The sequence below is a fragment of the Loxodonta africana genome, chromosome 1, assembly GCF_030014295.1.
Source record: "Loxodonta africana isolate mLoxAfr1 chromosome 1, mLoxAfr1.hap2, whole genome shotgun sequence".
Classification (NCBI taxonomy): domain Eukaryota; kingdom Metazoa; phylum Chordata; class Mammalia; order Proboscidea; family Elephantidae; genus Loxodonta; species Loxodonta africana.
The window spans coordinates 207,390,768-207,407,660 of record NC_087342.1 but is presented as its reverse complement, the minus strand read 5'-3'; the positions used below and the strand labels follow the sequence as shown (position 1 = coordinate 207,407,660).

The 16,893-nt window shown below is 37.3% G+C and overlaps 1 long non-coding RNA gene and 1 other non-coding gene across 2 annotated transcripts in view; one reads left to right on the top strand and one right to left on the bottom strand.

Moving 5' to 3' along the window:
• The window catches only part of LOC111751740 (uncharacterized), a 120,941-nt gene that overhangs the window by 59,183 nt on the left and 44,865 nt on the right, over positions 1 to 16,893 (bottom strand). The window lies entirely within an intron of this gene.
• LOC111750447 (U6 spliceosomal RNA) lies at positions 4,835 to 4,939 on the top strand. The gene has a single exon (XR_002785579.1). It is a non-coding gene; the product is annotated as a U6 spliceosomal RNA (small nuclear RNA).

Genomic DNA, 16,893 nt, shown 5'->3' with positions numbered 1-16,893 from the left:
ATTTTTCCCGTGATCCTCACTGTATTGCATGGGGCCAACTCTATAAACTACATTTCCCAGGAATCCCTTTCAAGCTTACTGTTGTTAGTTGTGACCAATGGAAGCACTGCTGGGAAATTTGGGAATGGAGGAATGGGAAAGACCAGAGTATTTATCCCCTCTCTCTACTTTAATAACTGTGTCTCCTCCATAGACCAGTTTCTATCAGAAAGTCTTTCCCTTTATAGTTCTAGGCCCTGCAGGCCAACTCCTCCCTTTGTGGTCCCAGGCATCAGGGCTCTGGGAACACAACCTCCTCCCTTGGTTCCTCCAGCCCTGAAGGTGAGAAAGCCTTCTCCTACTGCTAATCTCTGGGTTGTTCTCTTTTCCCTGTCTAGCTTTTCAGCTCTTCCAACCCCTTTGTAACTATTTCCCCATGATAAGTGTGTTTGTTGAATTATATCTCGTAAAGGCTCTGTTTTCCTAACTGGACACTAATATAGTCTTTATCTTTAATTTTGCAATTTGATAGTCTTAAAAGGGGGACATTGGTGGTTCAGTGTAGAAGTTTCACCTTCCATGCAGGAGACCCAGGTTTGGTTCCTGGCCAATGTACCTCATGCACAGCCACCGCCCCTCTGTCAGTGGTGGTTTGCATGTTGCTATGATACTCAACAGGTTTCAGCAGAGCTTCCAGACTAAGACCAACTAGGAGGAAAAGCTCTGGTGATCTGCTCCTAAAACATCAGCCAATGAAAACCCTGCGTATCACAGCCAGCAAGGGGCACGGCACAGGACAGAGCAGAGTTTCATTCCATAGTGCATGAGTCAGGGCTGGCTTGATACCAGCTAACAACGACAACATAAACTTTAAAAAAAAAAAAATTACGTGTGTTGGCATAATTTATACTCTTACAAAATGATTCAACCTATTGTTTATGATCAATTGTTTCTTAAATATTAGCAAGTATTCTTAACAGCAATTCTACTATATTGATAAGTACTAAAGAAAGAATTGTTTCCAGACATTTGGAAGGAATTTTTATTTTAAAAGTTGGTATCAATGTTGTTTTGTTTTTCCGAGTCGGTCAATATATATTAATTTCCTACCACATGTGAAACAGTAAAAATATATTTTAAAAATGAGCACTGCTGCAAAGGAACTTACAATTTTGCTATAGAAAGTGAAACATGTTCATTTAAATTCTCATAATTTCATAAATTCTAATAATCTAAATTCTAACAGTTTCTCTTTCTATTCTAACCAAAAGATTTTTTTCCCTCTATTCTCTGTCTGCCAGCTACATAAATCATTGACACGAGTCACACAGGCACTCAATGTGGAAAGAAATAAATATTTTTATACTTAAAATGCTATGCAAATTGTCTGAAAAGTTTCACTCCACCCTTTTTGGATTCTCAGGGTACCTAACATGCCCAGAACCTCCTTCAGAAAGCTACTGACATATAAAACGCTAGGTATCATACCAGCCTGGCTAAAAATTAGTGGGTTGGGGTCAGCTCCTGAGTCAAGGGTAACCTGTTCCAAACTGGCCATCAGTTCATGCAGAGGACCAGCCCCAAAGCTCTATCCTAAACCAGGTGCCTTAAACTGGCTCCCATCAGGTACTATCTCAGGGAATGTAAATCTGAGGCTCCCAAATATGTCAACAAACAGTAGAGCACAGTGGGAACAACTCTGCGGGAGGAGCCATGAAGGAACGGAAGCAGAACATAATTAGTAGACATATGCGATGGAGAATAAAAGTGGAGAGAGAATGCCACTAGGAAGAAAAAGCAGGCAGAGGAGGCACAGCAGCCTCCTCTAAAGATGCCATCAGGCCACCAGTTTTCCTGCCAGCATCCACAGAACACTGCTATATCCCAAATGCCAGGAACTATCATGACTTGTGTGTGAGCTGAAACAGTCTTGGGTCCTCCTTACTTCCCCAGGATTTGTTGTTTTTGTTGTTAGGTGTCGTCGAGTTGGCTCTAATTCATGATAACCTTATGTATAGCAGAACAAAACTTTGGCCAGTCTTGCACCATCTTCATGATTGTTGGGTTGTTATTCACAAAGTTTTCATTGGCTAATTTTTGGAAGTAGATCTCTAGGCCTTTCTTCCTGATCCGTCTTAGTCTGGAAGCTCTGCTGAAATCTGTCCACTGTGCTGACCCTGCTGGTATTTGAAACACTAGTGGCATGGCTTCTAGCATCATAGCAACATACAAGCCACCATAGTATGACAAACTGACAGATGGGTGGTGGGTTTACCTTTAACTTAAAACCCTGTTAACTAAGGTCACCTGATGGTTACCATGCAGAATTAAAATTGCATTTAAGGAATTTTACCAACATCATTTATGCAACAAGATGACTCTGCCCAGCTGGAGAAGTCACTTATCAATAACATATTCCAAAGACACACTGTATACAGAACACTTTGGAAAACATAAATGACATGTCCATAGGGACATTATGACCCAATGAAAGGGAAACCTATAAACACTAATGCTCTGGATCACGTCTTACAGGAAGTTTAGCACAAAGAATTGCATCGTTGCAATACAGTCACTATTAAGAACACAGACTCTGCACTGTGTGGTATGGGTTTCATTCCCAGCTCCCCACTTTAGAAGCTATATAACTCTAGGTAAATCACTTTCATCCTTTTATGCCTCAGCATTCTCATTTATAAAATGGGGATATTAACCATTCACCTGCCTCAGAGAACTGTGTGAGAAATAAGTTAACACACGTAAAATGCTCATTATTACACCAATACTTAACATTCGTAGCTTATGATAGTGAAATGTATGAACTGTACAAGTACAAACATTGAGAATGGTAAAAACTAAAAAGTGTAACTTTTTTTTAAATATATATCTTTACACTTGTGCTAGTATTTTAATATGTATTAAGACTTCCCCACAAGACTGGGAAGAAAAGGACCATGTTTAATTTGCAGGCTTTTGGCTCCTCAGCAAATGGACACAGTTTATAGCACATAGTAGGTGCTCAATAATATTTGTTAAATGAATAATCTAAGTTCATGTATATACTTTTCTGGCATTGTCAATATATTCAACTAATAGTACAGTCGTTGTTGTGTGCCATTGAGTCAATTCCAACTCATAGTGACCCTGTAGGACAGAGTAGAACTCCCCTATAGGGTTTCCTAGGCTGTAGTCTTCACAGGAGCAGGTCTTCAGTTTTTTTCTCCTGCGACAGCCAGTGGCTTCGAACCGCCAGCCTTTCAGTTAGCAGCCAAGTGCTTAACCATGAGGCCGCCATAGTACAGTACTTTCCACTTTTTTCTTCATTTTCACCTTTCCAGTATAGGTTGTATCTATCTACCTCACTGCTTCATTTGTCTCCAGACATATAACTCTCCTAGCAGTAGTGCATGGGAACTCAAATTTGCCGTGACCATATTCCTGCTTGAGAAAACACTTCTCCCACTAGAAGCCTTTCCTATCTATTCTTTAGGTGCAACCATTTTATCGCATCTATTCTTCACTCTAGACTCTGCTAGAAACTGTAGGAAAAGTCTGGATCACTCAGCCTGTCCCTGGTCCCCTGTAAATGGCCTCTGAATCTGCCCTAATTGGTTTACTAGGATCTGTGTGCACATGTAGGCAGTACTGGAACTCCTCAATGTATCCTCAGATCTGTTTTGCTACATCCTTTGCCCTGACTCTAAAAGGAAGCCAACCAGCTCTCCTCTGGCCTGTGCCACAGATGTCTTCCACATCAATACCATCTGTGATCCCAATGGAAATGCTGGGATTTAAAATTTGTTGCATCTGTTTTGGACCTATCTTTGGAGCAGGAAAAATGAAATTTGGCTTCCAAACAAATTCAGCATTATGTAGACACCCAAAATAGCCTGCAATTAAAACACTACAGGTAGACACAACTGGGAGATGCAAAATGAGTGTGGGAACAAAAGTTAGCTCTTTTTTTAATGAAGAACCATGATGATTTTGAAAAACATCAACTTCAAGAACTATCCCTAAACTAATCTAGTAGAAAATAAAACCATGAAAAACAGCATCTTTCTGGTAGATATAAAACTTTGGAAGAGTGAGATTATTTGAGAACCTGAAATACATTGTCTCAAAAGCACTGTATAGTAGAATTGGGAGGTGGCTATTGCTTTGTTATTAGTATGATTTTTTGTGTGTGGACATACAGGGTAAAGGGAGGAGCATAAATATGATTGTGGTTAAAGTGTATCTCAAAGAGTCAATGGATTTTATTTTCTAAAACAGCATAAAAATGATAACTTTATCACTCGAAATCAAAGAGGTTTAATTTACATAGTATATTGGTAATTTTTTAAGATTTTCAAATAGTTTGTTTTATATTGATTAAAGAAGATGATGAGAGATTTCAGATGGCAAGAAAAAACATTGAATTATCTTTACATATATTAAAAACACATTTTTGAAATTTCTGAATGATCTTAACGTATTAATTATAGAGATAATTAAGGTTCAAGACCAGGAAGAAAACTTGAGAATCACATTTTACCTTGTTTAACACAGTCTTTTCACACTGGAGAACATTTTTCTGTTTTTCCAGCAGCCCCATGTGACTGCGGACAGGCTGGACCAGAGCCCCACCACCTCACCCTCAGTCCAGGCCCCTGCGAGGCTATCACCCTGCACCCCCCAGGCACAGACAGTTTCACCAATTAGCCAGAAAGCCCTGGGAAAACTATCTGATCGTAGGCTATTCAAAGTACATCGTAACTTTGCTAACAGTGAATATTTATTCTTCCGCAGAGAGAATGTTTGCTTTCAATAAAAATAAAGAATTTTGGAAAACAATGATTCAAGAAATAATCAGTGCTCGCTTCAGGAGCTCATGTATCAAAATTAAACGGTACAGAGATGGTTAGCATAGCCCCTGCGGAAGGATGATACACAAATTCGCAAAGCGTTCCATACTTTTCTTCTTAGTTTAATCAAGTGTAGGAGACTTAATGGGCAACACCTGCCCAAAAGCAAAGATGAGAAGGCAGGGAGGGACAGGAAACCCGGAGGAATGGACACAGGGAACCGGGGTGTAAAGGGAAAAGGAAAGAATGCTGACACATTGCAGGGATTGCAACAAGGTCACAAAACAATTCCTGTATAAATTTTTGAATAATGAGAAACTAATTTGTGCTATAAACTTTAGCCTAAAACACAGTTAAAAAAAAAAAAAGAAAGAAAAAATCAGTTTTACTGGTTAGGTCAAGCCGTAAAAAATACTGAACAAAACATTTTTTTTTTTAATAAAACATTCTTAGAGCCATTTCACATCAAAGAATCAAGTGTTTAATCCTGAGAAGTAAAAACAAAAGTTAAATGCTATTCCAGAGAAGCATGTTTTGAGTCTTAGTCACCCTATTGGTGGCATCATAGATATCAAAAAAAAAAAAAAATTCAAAGGAGGATGCAAATTTCATTTAAAGAAGTTTGGCAGCATGATTTATACAATACTGTGGCCATTTGTGGGAGGAAACACAGCTCTTGGGTTAGGCGTCCTGGATTCCAATCCAAGCTCTGTTACTTACGTGTGTGCCTGAGGCAACCTGCTTAATCTCTGTCAGTGCTTCAGTTTCCTCGTACGGCAAAAAACGTAGAGTAATAGTAATATCGTCTATCCCAAAGGATCCAAAGGATTGTTGTATGGATTTAAAATATAGCATCTAAAGTTCTTAGAACTTTGTGGTACATAGTAAGTGTCAATAAATATTACGGAGTTGTTATTGTAGGTTAGTAGGTCAATAACAATAACAAATATTCACACAATGTGGATACTTTAAAAGAAACTGAGATGTTGCAAAGGAAAAATATGAAGATTATGATGCAATGGAAGAGGAAGGAAAAATACAAACATAAAAACAAAAATGTAAATGTCATGATAAAGTCTAACTAGGTTAAGTGGAATAATATCAACAGAAGCTCTTTATTATTATAATTACCCTACTAGTAGCCATTAATGATCAATAAATTAATAGATTTTACTCCGACACAAGTTTTTAAAAAAGATGGCTATCAAATTCTTAAGAAACTTTCAGTTCAGAGAACATTTTTAAAATAACTATTGATTACTTAACATGAAAAGGCACATCTATCTCAAAACAGCAGCTAACATAATATTTATCTCTAAAACACTGGAGACATTCCTTTTAAAATAGGGATGCTGGGATTCTTCAAATTCTAGTCAACTTAATAAGACACGAAATAGAAATCAGAGGTATAGCAAATTATCATTTACAAATGATACTGTGGTCTAATAAAAAATCCCAGAGAAAAAACTAAGGAACTAATAATAAAGTTTACCAATATGGTTGAAAATAAAGGCGATGCAAAAGAAAAAGACAAACCAACACAGTAACTCTCTTAATTCCAACAATCACAGACACTGTTAGAATAAAAAGATTCTTTTCACAATTGCAACAATAACAACAATGTTAAGTGCCTAAAAATAATTACCACCCCCCAAGAAAATTCTGAGAGGCAAAAGAAAACTCGAAGAACCACTATAAGCCATATTCTTAGAAGGAAGGATTGAATAAGATAAAAATACCTACTTTTAATGAATTGATTTATAATTTTCAATTTTATAATAAAACTTCAATGTTGACAAAGCGATTGTAACATCCTCTGGAAGGATGACTGAAGGATGTGGTCAGATTTCACTTGAATTTAAGAAAATAAGAAATAAAACTTGTCTTGAACATCCAAGTTTATGAAATGAGAGCCATGTACACGTATTACTTCAAAACGTTTACCTCTGGGGTGATGGGATGTTGGATGGATTTCATTTTCTGTTGTCCATTATTTGCCAAAATTTTTACACGAACTACTTATTAATTTTATAATCAGAAGACATACATTTTTAAGAGGAAAGGAAGAAAAAATTAAGAGATAAATAGCTTGGGCTTTGGAGACAAGGCTCAACTCCAACAAAAATGACTATTTTGCCATGGTCAGTACAGACCATATTAATATTGTAAAGCCACTTACAAGGCCTGTAAGCTTATACTTATTATTAAATCCTTATGTTCAGACTAGACAACCACACGGGTATAATCTATTAATTTGTTAATTACTGATAAATAATCGTGTAACATCATAGGCCTAAATTTGGCATTCAAGAAGAAGAAAGAGGACTATGGATGAGAATAGCCTAGAAAGTTTCCAAAAATGAGGATGCCTTTTGAAGAGAAGAATAGAGTGTAGGATGCTGGGGCAGGAGGGTACTCTGGCAGGAGAAATGAGATGTGAAGTGGCTGCTAATGAGAACTAATAGATTACGTAGATTCTGCCCTGGCCCTGGGTCAAGATTACGAAGGCTACTTATTTAATTTGGTTCAATTTTACAAGGATTAACAGGAAGTCTCCTGTGAACTCAGTACAGTATCAGATGCTGTGTTAGCCACAAAAGTGGCATAAAACATGGCCCTTAATCTCCACGACCTTTCGATCTGGTTGTGGAGGCAAGATGACACATGAACAATTTGAAAACAAGACAAAAGAATAAATAGATCAAGTGCCCATCTGAGAGGGTCAGAGAATTGGTGTAATAGGAGGCCACTGAAGGATAAAATTTAGGGGCTGGTGTAGAAAGGAGAATGTTCATGCCCCAGGAAACATGTTGTGACTTGTAAATTCATTCCTCCATCCTCCACTCCTTTGATGTTGGACAAAGATCACAAGTCCTCCTGGTAAGCCCAGCTCCAGACTCTAAGTCATTTCTTAGAAATTTAGCCTATCTCTTGAACAACAGCTTTGTTTAGAATCCCATTTGTTTATCATATCAAGGCTTAACCACACCACTTTTCTCTGAGAAAACCCTTACATCTCCTAAATTCACAAAGCTGATCTGCTAAGATGTTTCCCTCTAAAGTCAATTTGTCCAAGCTGTAATAGTGTAAGAGACCCGAAAGAAACTTTTTTTAAACAGCTTTGAATCAGATACAAAAAACCAATGAGGGCAATGATCCAGCCAGAGAGCATGCTTTTACATAGACCACTCTTGAGATCCGTGTCAACACGGGATTGCATCAAAAATTTATTTCAAAGGGAATCGGATTATTCCTTTTTCTTTGATTGAAATTCAGAGGCAAATGGAATTCAGTGTGAGAGCTGAAGAGATGAGGCCTTCGTTTGGGATAGCAAGTGGCCAGAGATTACTCCCATAGAGAGGGGTTCGAGATACAGGAGGAATTTAGCCTAATACAGACAATTGCACTGGCTTTCACACATAAACATGACATATAGCATATAGCATAGACTGGATTGACTTCATAAAGTCACAACGAGTCTTTACAGACAGCTTTTTTTTCATTATGCCCTATGGGAACAAGATCTACAGGAGCAGTTGCATTTTTTTGCTGTGAATTCATTTAATCATCCAGGCTATTGCTAGTTGATGATGAAATCTAACCTGAAGTCAGAATTTTAGCATTCCCTGGATGAAGATGCTTGGTCTCACATTCTGTCCTTGTGTCAGGCAATAACACTGAACATAAAACACACTCCAAGTGCACTTCAGCTTCTTTGGTAGAATTTCTTTGACACCTGTTAAATTTTAAAGAGGTCTGTGGAAAGCATTTTCTTAACTGTTCAACTGGCACTTGATTCATTTATGTGCATAAAAATGCTCTGAAAACTTGAAAGTACTCCACTTACGAACATTTTTTTTTTTCTCTGATATTCATTCTCACCCTTCTTTGTTATGTGCCTGCTCCTAAATGGGCAGCTTATTTGGGATCTTTCTGGGTCAGAATCATGCAGATCTGATGCCGTTGTTTTGAACTTCACAGTCAATTATTTTGTTAAGTAAATATGATTCAACCACATTGTATTTTCATAATAAATTTCAAATTCATGATAATTTAGGCCCCAATTCTAAATAGATGAAACCAAATCTTAAAGCTAAGTCTATGTGATAGAAATAAACAGATCTCCATCAGCTCCATTATTTCTGCCACCTTAACCACTAATGGGTATCACTGAGCAGACAACTGTGTAGATATAAAAACTTGATAAAAACCAAAGTACCAAATCAACTACACCCCAGAAAAGTTGAGGGCCACAGAAAGATAGTTACATCCATAAAACAACACACAGGAAATTTCCCTTAATGGCCCTTCCCTAAGTTGCCCATTTCTTCTTCTCCTGGCCAATCCTTTCAGGAAATTACCACCTCCAGGATGTCTTCTTCAACTGGGAGGTTTACAGATCAGTCTTCCCAGCACTTTCCATACATCAGAACCAGTTAGTGTGTCAGAGTAGAACTGTGCTTTATAGGATTTTTGTCTGAGGTACCTTTGGGTAGACTTGAACTTCCAACCTTTTGGTTAACAGCTGAGAATGCTAACAGTTTGCACCACTCAGGGACTCCATTTCCATACATAATGCACCTCAACCAAACAGTCCTGAGGAATAAGGAAGCATGGATTCAAATTCTGCTTCATCATTTGCTAATTGTGTGACCCTCCGTAAATTCTCTCAACTTTAGTTTCCTCCTATGTAAAATAGGGTTAATGGCAGTGCTTGTCTCCTCGGGCTGTTGTGAGGATTAAAGGAAGAACACTCACATGAATATTAGAGGACCTTTGCACAGAACAAGCCCTGGTGGCACAGTGATTAAGAGCTAGGGCTACTAACCAAAAGGTTGGTGGTTTGAATCCACCAGCCACTTCTTAGGAAACCCTTTGGGGCAGTTCTACTTTGTCCTACAGTGTCATTATGAGCCAGAATCAACTCAATAGGTTTGGTTTTGGGTTGGCACAGAGCAATCACTCAATAAAGATTAACCATGGATATTCAGTCAGATACACTGCTTTTTCTTTATACATTTAAGCTATTTACTTAAGCTAGGGATTACTTTGTTATATTTTGCAAGTTATTTTGTGTATTATTAATACTTTTTCTCAGAAATTCATGCAACATGTATAATCTTAACACACTCATTAAACTGTTGAAAATGATTTCATAATGAACAGGGCTAAATTATTATTCCAGACAAGTACATCTCCAATTTTATTTTAAAAATGAGTGAGAATATAGGCTTTGAGGCACAGAAAGCTGATTCTTTTTTCCAGGAATGCATCAGTTCTATAATCTAAGCTTCATGCATCTGGTTGTCAGTAATTTCATAGCCAGAATGATAGTATTTCTTATTTCTAGATATCCAAGACTATGTAGTAGAAAAAAAATGGAACAATTAGTCATGACAAGCTATGATCAAATAATATAAACGTTGGGAAACTATTTTTAATTTCAGGCATGAAATTTGCTTTGGTTTTCTCATAGCTTGTTAGTTCTTAAAAACGGTATCAAGCAAGGAAGAACAGTAAAGGAAAATTCAGAATCTCCTTTCTATGAGAAGTTTAAGATCCGAAAATCTAGATGTCCTTTCTAGAAATGGCTGACCAAGTACTGAATCAGAACATCTTAAAAAAATAAACAAATAAAAAGGCAAATTTAAATGAATCCCACTAAGATTATTGAATTCCAAGGACAAAGAGAAAAATCCAAAAATTTTCCAAAAAGAAAAAAAAAATTGCGTTACTTAGAAGAATAAAAATCAGTTTGCCAAAAAAAAAAAAAATCAGTTTGCCATCCTATTTTATATCGGCAACTCTCAATATTAGAGGATAATACATAAACACTCTCAAAAAACTAAGACAAAATTACCTTGAACTTAGAATTCCAACCCCCCCCCCCCCCATTGTGGAGTGGATTTCCACTCATAACGACCCTGTAAGAGGAAGTAGAACTGCCCCATACGGCTTCCAAGGAGCATCTGGTGGATTTGAAACTGCCGACTTTTTGGTTAACAGCCACAACTCTTAACCACTATGCCATTAGAGAATTCCATAACCAGATAAAATATCAATCCAATATGAGGGGGAAAAAAATATATTGTTAAACATGCAATGATTTCTAAATCTTACCACCTAGGCATCTCTTCTGGGTGGCAAGTGTTAAAAAGTATTCAAAGATACAGCAAAAGAGGAATTTAAAAAAGGAATGACATGGTGCAAGAATAAGAGAATGAGTGGGGGGGAAACACCACCAACAGTTACCTTATTTTTACATAAATAACTCAATGCAGTTTACATTTTTTGCCAACCACACCCTTCCCCCCAGGTATTTTTGTAAGAACGCTATGCTAATTTTCTTAACACTTGCTTTAAAAAAAAAAAATTCGCATCGAGTGCTTACAAAAATTCCTGGGGGGGAGGTGTTTAGCAAAATAACCTAAGTGTGCCTAACTTGCTTAAAAACACAGGTAAGCCTAAATTACAATTGATAGTGTGGCTATAAAACTCAATGCAATTATTAAGAAAATAAGTTATAAGATATAGATGAACAGTGTTACTGATCCTCCAGGTCCTGCTCAGTGCAACACAGAGACAGGAGTTTGGGTAAAACGAAAAACGAAACTTTATTTGGTTGGCCAAGCAAAGGAGCACACCGGGACGCGCGTTGGCAAGGTGACTCCTCAATGGGCAGCATATCGGTTTATATGGGGAGGAAACAGAGTAGGGGGGGCTCTTCTTCAGGGCGTGTTCGGGGGGGGAGGTGTTCGGGGGAGGGGGAGGTGTTCAGGGGCATGGTCCCCCAGAATTAGTGGACAGCGCCTGCCATCATGGCAACATCATCAGGTCGACGCAGTCTCAGTGGGGCAGCGACGGAGAAAAAATGGCGGCTTAGCTCCTCCTCCCATCCGCCATCCATCAGCTGCCCACCTCACTACGGGTAGAAACAGTAGTAACAATCCAGAAAATTCCAAATAATTTAATCACAATGAAAAAAGTGGGAGAGAAGGGAGAAAGGTAAAAGCGTGTTACTGGTCTTGTCATGCTCAGGAAGAGAAGGAAGCTACAGATTCAGATTAACCCTCAATGTTGGGTAATATGTATCTAGCTTTTTTTGTTCAAATTTTAAGGATGATTTCTACTTAAAGATAACACTTTACTTCCTTAAAATCTACCAAAAATTACACAAAGAAATTCCAAAAAAGAAAAAAAAAACTCAAATGTTCAGTGAAAAAAGGAAATAGTCACAATTTCAAACAGCTATTAAAAAAAAATTTTTTTTATATCAACTTCTTGGTGCTGGGAACTACAAGGGACATGTACAGGGCAAAGGAAAGAAGAGATTTTGTATGAGGATGAAGCCTCCTCCAAGACTTCCCCCGCTCCACAGTGGTTGCCCACCCCTCTCACAGCCCGGCAAGCCACAGCTTCTAACTGCAGTTTGGCCAAACCACGCTGCGCCCCTAACCACAGTTTGAATTTGGTGCCAGAATCCTGTGCATGCGCAAACCAAGATTTTGGCGCATGCGCAGGACCCAAAGAGCTGTGTCCTCAATCTGCCCTTGGACCTGAGCATCACCGACATGGTTCAACATCGGGATTTCCAAATGTTGACGTGGGAGGGCTAAGGGTGGAGAGTTCCAGGCACCAAACCTAACCCGCAGACGCTATTGGAAATAAAAAGCTCCCCAACCCCCTCAAGACAGTGAGCAGATGGCCTTCTGGTAGCTAGACCCTGTGTTGCTCCTAGATCCTGCACGGAGAATAAATTTCTGCTTTCTCTTTCCCTTGGAACTGGCGGTGTGGCGTCCATGTTATTTCGATTGGCTAACAGCACAGGAAAAGAATGCTTGTTCAGTTACAAGGATACAAAAGACAGCACATTCAAATTAAAGCAGGATATAGAACCCATAAGATTTTCTTGAAAAATTTCGACAGTCTCTAACCAAAAGAATCAAAATGAAGAAATCAGTCATAACAAAGGACTGAAAAAATAGTAGTATTGAGCACAAAGTCTATTTAATGTAGTTTTCTTTTTTTTTTTTTGATTGTTGGAATTACAGTTGCCTAACAGAATGGATATGCTAAAAAACGACAAAGTAAAAATAATTATGTTTTTTTTAACAGAATGGATATGCTAAAAAACGACAAAGTAAAAATAATTTTATGACTAGCTAAAATCAATGTGAGGAGAGAAAAGTGAAGTTAAAAGAAGTAAAAATATTTTCATTTACTCATTGTTTTTAGTAGAGCAATAATAATACTAAGGTGATTTTTTTAAAGATTAAAATCTCAAGGATTTTTATGATAATTTTTGAGAGAGATTTTTTAGGAAATAATAGGTGGTGGAGAAATATTTATCTGAAGTTCAGAGAACATTTATGTTTCTCTTCTGCTTATTTTTCTTCTGTTAACTACAATAAAATTAAGTACAGTGAATTTTATTTTACATGACTTGTGTAGCATTTAACTTTTTTTTTTTTTTTTAATAAATCTACCTGTTTTTCTATCATTTCACACATTTACAGAATGTCTGGACTCCAGGCTCTGGAGTGATAGTCACCAAATATTAACATATTATTATTATTTCTAAGTAGCTAAATTTAAAGTAAATTTTTTACTTTATTCTCTCTCTATTGTTTAAAATTTTTGTAATGCATATACATCATTTTTTGTAGAAGAAAATATTCTTAAAAAATAAACTTGAGGATAATCACAGAAAAGTGAATCAGGATGTATATTTCCAGATGCATTAAAGACAAAATATGGAGCATAAAAAACTCAAGCAACTCAACACAAGCACAAAAAGAGAGGGAAAAAAATAAATTTCTAAAATAAACCTTATAGAGCACAGAAAGAAATAATGAAAAAATAAATATTAATAAACTTCAAAAATTTGGAGAGCACACAGAAACAAAAAAGGGCAGCGGATAAATTAAACTAAGAGATATTTCTTTGAGAACACTAATAACATAAACAAATTTGAAAAATAGAGCCAAGGGGAAAAAACCAGATAATATAAGAAAATAAATAGGGTGCCTAACACATGTATGGGAACCTTGGGGGACCCACCCCCTTCCCCATCTGCCACTCCCACTCCCCATTTATTGACTTGTATCTATTTTCATAAAAGAAATTAGTCTATAGCTGTATTTTTTCCTGATGCCGTTATAATTTAGATACTCCTCAAAAAGGAGACCTGGGCAAGAAATGCTGTAATGGTCATGAACATGGTTGGCAAGGAATGGGGAGCGGGTAGTGGCAGATGGGGAAGGGGGTGGGTCCCCCAAGGTAGGAGCTGGGGACCTGAGACCATGATTGCAACTCCCTCCAGAGACTGCAGTACATTAACTGTGCACCAAGTCAGCTGCGGTGAGGGCGGTGTTTCCGTGGGGCCTGCCAGGCCACTTTAAAATTGCCTGTGGTGGGGCCTGAAGGATCACCTATAGGATTTTGGCTTGGAGCCAGATTCCTCATGTACTTCATAGAATTATTGTGTGGGTTGAGTGTTTAGACACACAAAGAGTGGGCAGCTACATGGTGAGCACATAAATGTTTATCACTGTAGTTGTTACTATTTGTATATTCCTGCAAATATACCACACTGTTTATTTACTGTAGCTTCACAGTGTACTCAGCTATCTATGAAATCTTTATTTTACTGGTAGGTCATCTTATAACAAGGCCAAATAATAATAATAAAAAAAAATGGTAATAGCAAATATCGTGTTTTCTTACTAAATATAATGAGAATGCTTTGAGTAGTTCAAAATCAAGTGTGATATTTGCTGTAGCATTTAGGTTGCTATCTTTTATCAAATCAAGGACATTTTTCTGTATTAGCTTTCAAAGACTGTCTGCATAGGGACAAACCTACTACTTCATAATGGGTTATTCCTCATATATTTTTTTTTTTTGTCTCCTTTTTGAGGGGCCTAGACTGAGACACTTGTCATGCACCTCCACCTTGACTAAGATATTTTTCTTCACTACTTTTCTACTTTTAGCCCTTCCGCCTGTATTCTTCCCCCACCTCACCACACCTCCCCTGCCTCTACCACTCCCTCCCCCATCCCACGCCCTCTTCCATAAACAGTAGGAGCCTTTTGTTCAGGACTCCTTGGTAGTTCCACATCCACCTCCCCCCACCTGCCCTGCCTGTCATCTGACTAACCCTCACCCAGTACCATTCCATGGGTGAAAATAGAACATTGGGGAGCTGGCAACTCCCTTTTTGGCCTCGTGCTTACACTGTTGCAGAAAGTGAATAAAGGCTTGATTGTTACTTTCAGCTTGGATCATTGTCCTAATTGAGTACCTGGTTACCTGGCTGCATGACAGTAAGTAATATTATCTGCACTTTAGAGCTGAGGAAACTGAGGCTGAAGCCAAAGACATTAACTTTCCAGGGCCACGCAGTTCCTTTATTTACTGTAACAAACCACCAGTTACCATCAAGTCAGTTCCGACTCATGGTGAACCCATGCTTTCAGAGTAGAACTGTGTTCCATAGGGTTTTCATGGCTGTGACCTTTCAGAAGCAGATCTCCCCACTTTTCTTCCTAGGCACCCCTGGGTGAGTTCAAATCACCAGCGTTTCCTTCAGTTAGTAGCTTAGCACTTAATCATTTGTACCTCCCCCCACCCCAGGTACTTTCACTGTAACGACAGGCCCAGAAACATAGCAGAAATCAGTATATAATTAAGCTAGCTTTTCAAATCAGGTGAGAGAATGAACATTCAATAAATGGGATTGGAACAACTGATTACCCATTTTGGAAAAAACATGAACTGTTTTCTAGATAACTTGGTGTTTTAGTTTTAAATTCTGTCTTGATCCAGGAGTTATTTGGAGAGTATTCTTTAACATTCACAGTTAAGATTTTTGGTTACCTTTCCTAAAATCACCTTTATGGATGTATAAATTTCATGCAATAAGTACAACATTTTAGGTGTCCAGTTTCACATGGTATAACTACCACCACCACCAAGACATATAACAATCTCATGTTATGGTTTTCTGATTTAATTTAAAGTCATTTAATTATGATCAGAGAATACAGCCTGTAAAAAATCTTTACTTTTTAAAAAATTAGTTATGAAGTTTCTTGTGGCCAAAGAAACAAAAATCTTAAAAACATTTAAATCAGGTAATTAAAGTTGGATTCTACCTTGCACCACATCCAAAATAAATTATTTTAAATTAATGATCTAAAAATGTTAACAACTCTTAAAAAAGGGAGAAATGTGGTATAATATTTTTATAACCTTGCTTTGGGGTAAAATTGCTAAAAGATAAACCTGACATCATAAAGGAAAAAAGTGAGACTTGACTATATTAAATTTAAAATGTCTGGTCCAAAAGTACCATGAACAAAATTAAAAGACAATAAGAAAATATTCATATCCAAGGTACAAGATATGTTAAGTAGCTCATGCAGATCAATATGAAAAAAGACAAACAACCTGAAAGAAAAGAATGTGCAAAGATTATGAGTAGGCAATTCACAGAAGAAGGAATACATATTATATACCCATTAAAAAGGTTGAAATAGAAAAAAAAAAGATTGAAGTAGATTTAGCAGCTCAGACATGCGAAGATACACTGTTACAAGAAAAATATGTTGAAGAGTATAATGTGACCTCAATTTATGAAACTTCAAAACTCAATATGGGTGAATATATGCATATTTATGTCTGTAATGCATATAAAAAGTACTGCAAGCAAAACAAGTAGAGGAATAGAATTGGGGATGCACAGCAAAGGAAGGTTTTTAAATCTTACTATTTAGTTTTGTATTTTTGGATATTTTTCTACAGTAAACATGTATTACTTTTGTAATTTAAAAACATTTAAAAAACTATATGCATTTGTAGTACTTATACTATAAACACAAATGTTTATAGTACTTTAGGAGAAAGACCTGGAGATCTACTCCTGTAAAGATTGCAGCCTAGGGGATCCTATGGGGCAGTTCTACTTCATCCTATACAGTCACTATGAGTCGGAATCTACCCAACAACAACAGCAACAACAATATATAGTACTTAACTGATGCAAAGCATTATATTTTATGGT